This window comes from Jaculus jaculus, chromosome 9 (assembly GCF_020740685.1).
Source record: "Jaculus jaculus isolate mJacJac1 chromosome 9, mJacJac1.mat.Y.cur, whole genome shotgun sequence".
Classification (NCBI taxonomy): domain Eukaryota; kingdom Metazoa; phylum Chordata; class Mammalia; order Rodentia; family Dipodidae; genus Jaculus; species Jaculus jaculus.
In genome coordinates this window covers 59,885,457-59,888,382 of record NC_059110.1, presented here as the reverse complement: position 1 = coordinate 59,888,382, position 2,926 = coordinate 59,885,457, and the positions used below count along the sequence as shown (strand labels likewise).

At 41.1% G+C, this 2,926-nt stretch overlaps 1 pseudogene; it reads right to left on the bottom strand.

Moving 5' to 3' along the window:
* Positions 1-1,492: 1,492 nt before the first annotated feature.
* On the bottom strand, positions 1,493-1,951 carry LOC101609395 (annotated as a pseudogene).
* Positions 1,952-2,926: the final 975 nt, after the last annotated feature.

Genomic DNA, 2,926 nt, shown 5'->3' with positions numbered 1-2,926 from the left:
GTATCTATTGATGCTGCACAAGGTTACCAAGCACAGTACTGCATCAGTTATGCTAAGACCAATTTATCAAGGAGATTTTTTTATGCAAACCTTGGAATCAGCTCTACCTCAACTGCTGTTGGCTCTCAAGAAATAGGAACAGTGATTTTATTGTTCTCTTTTTCCTATGCTATGCATAAGGAGGGAAATGTGGTTGTCAATGCCTAAATACCACTTTCAGCAATAGAAGTGCCTTATGGGGAAAGAATCCCAGCCAGTACTAGAATATGGAAGGAAACTTGAAAGTATTTCACTTCTATTTCAAAATTGATTTTTTAAAAAAAAGAGAGAAGAAAAACGAAACAATTCATAATGAAGCCATTTTTTGAGGACTGCTACTACACTGAGGTATTTCACTGAAAATACTGTCAGAGCTTGCACTAAACTACCATGCAGAAATTTACAGTTACTCAGTTGGCATGTGAACGGTGCCCACATGTCACCTACAGTGTCCCACAGAGTTAGCTATTCTCTGAACCAAAATCGAAACCATTTGTTTGTAAAATAAAAACTAAAATGTGTCACTAAGATAATAGTAGCTCACATATTTACTTCTGATTGCAACCGAACATTCATTGCCAACAATGAAAGAAAACAAAGGATAGTAACTTACTGAAAATTAAACAAACTTGAGAGAGGTGTCAAACGTTGATAAAATACATTGAAAAGAAATTAGTTCTCTAATGTTCTCTCTCCCTCTTTCTCACTGTCTTAGAAGCACCTACATAACACTGAATCCCACAGATGAACAATTTTTTTTTAATTACAATAATGTCAACTTTAATCTGCCAAATATACAATTTGAATTTGTGGAGCGTGTTTTGCCTGGGTCCTGCATGGTAACCGAAGGTATGAAACGATCAATGGGTTGGGTTAAAAATGGACACTAGCCCTGGCCAGATGAGTGGGCATGGGGCAGAGCAGGTCAGAGAGGAGAGGTCTCAATTGGACGGAATTGGCCTGGGACAAGCCATAACCCTCAGGGGCACAGGCTCTTAGGCAGCCCCTCTTAGTGCGCACCCAGGCAACAGACTGGGCTGGTTGTTACAAGCTCCACAGCAGCTGCCTGCTGGCTTGACTGCCTGCTAACGTGCAATCTACCGGACAAACGGAAGCTCCTTACCCTGCTTCCCAGGCACCCCCCAACCAGGAAAACAGCAAAAACATTCAGATGGTTGCATATGAAATGCTGTCCTGCATCTTTCTGTCTCAAAGATAGCAGCTGCCCCTCCCCTAACCCCTCCCCTCACATATCCCCAAACGATTTCTGTGCCAAGATGAAGAAGCTGTGAGGGCTCTTGGCTGTGAGGGGCTGCTGCAGCGGTGCCAGGGCGCAAAGTGGGCGAGACCCGGCAGAGGTCCTGGCTGCACGGCCCTGCACCCTGGCATCTCCTCCCCAGCCAGCTTACTTATTCAGGGAGAGTGACTGCATTCGTTTCCCGACAAAGTTACATCATTTTTTGCTTTCCTCTCCTCTTCTTTCTTGCTGCTTCCTCCCACTGTTCCAGAAGATTGCCAGCCGGGCAGCTAAATACATTTTCAGGTAGCGCTCTTTACCTTTCTGCTTCTCAATTTATTCTCGTTCTCTCCTTGAAAGCTCCTTTGGCCCGTCCAGGTCCAGTTGTGTGACTTTCTTGGTTGTCTGTGCCACCCGGTTGGGGTTCTCAATGTCAATGAGCCTTTCCATACCTTTTCGCTTTTGCTGGTAGTCATCATCTTCATCCTCACTTTCATCTGAGTCTAGAGATTTCTTCTCCTTTTTGGGATCTCCTGCAGCCCCATCTCCACCTTCTTCTTGTTCATTTTCTTCCGTGGCCTTCTGCTCTTCTGCCTGAAGCTGGGTGTTGATCTCCTCGGGGCTCATATACTGTCTTGCCCTGCCTTTGTGGCCTCCCTTTCTCCCTTTAGGCATCTCGGCTTCGGTGGCGGAAGGGGAGCTTCTAACTGACCTGAACAATTTTTATAATTTAAAGTTTACCACCAAATATATGCACAGAAGGTTTAACTGTTGCAATAAAATAAGGAAGAGAAGTAAAATGCCTATAAATTATAAAAAGAACAAAAATGACTTGCATTTATTATTATATAATGTCCAAATAGGAAATACCAGTGGCTATATAAAAATACTCTTTGAAGTAGAAAGTATATTTCTGGTAGCAGAAATAAATCAATGTAAAATTACTTATATTTTAAATACTATCAACAAATAATTAAATTTCAATACTTTCAAGGGCTCCAAATACCATAATGAAGGCAAATAGGTATAAATCTGACAAAAATATGTGCCATATCTCTATATGAAAACTTGAAAAGCAGTGGTGAAAATGACCAAGGAAAACTTAAATATACAGAAAGGTCTATAAATTTTCTGGCATCAACAAACTCTCATTTCCACAATAACACACACACGTGTGTGTGTGTATATATATATACATATGGTTCAAATCCACATATGAGAGAAGACATACAGAATTTGTTTTCCTGTACTAGAGTTACCTCTCTTAATAATATTTTTCAGTCACATTCATTTTCTACTAATTTTCATAATTGTATTTTTGTTTATGGCTGAACAGATTTCCACTGTGTACACGAGCTATGTTTTTATCTGTTCCTCTGTTGATGGACAGCTAGGCTGTTTCTATTTTCATGCTGTTTTGAAGAGAGCAACAATTATCTCTGAAGAACAGTTATCTTTGTAGTATGGTGGAGAGTTCTCATGCCCAAGTAGAAATGGGACCATAAGAATTACAAAGAGGAACAGGCAGCAAGAGAGAGAGAGAGAGAGAGAGAATGAATGAGAATGAGCAAATGGGGACCTTTAGCCACTGCAAACGAACACCAGACACTTAAGTTTCTTTGTACATCTGGTTTATGTGGGCACTGGGGA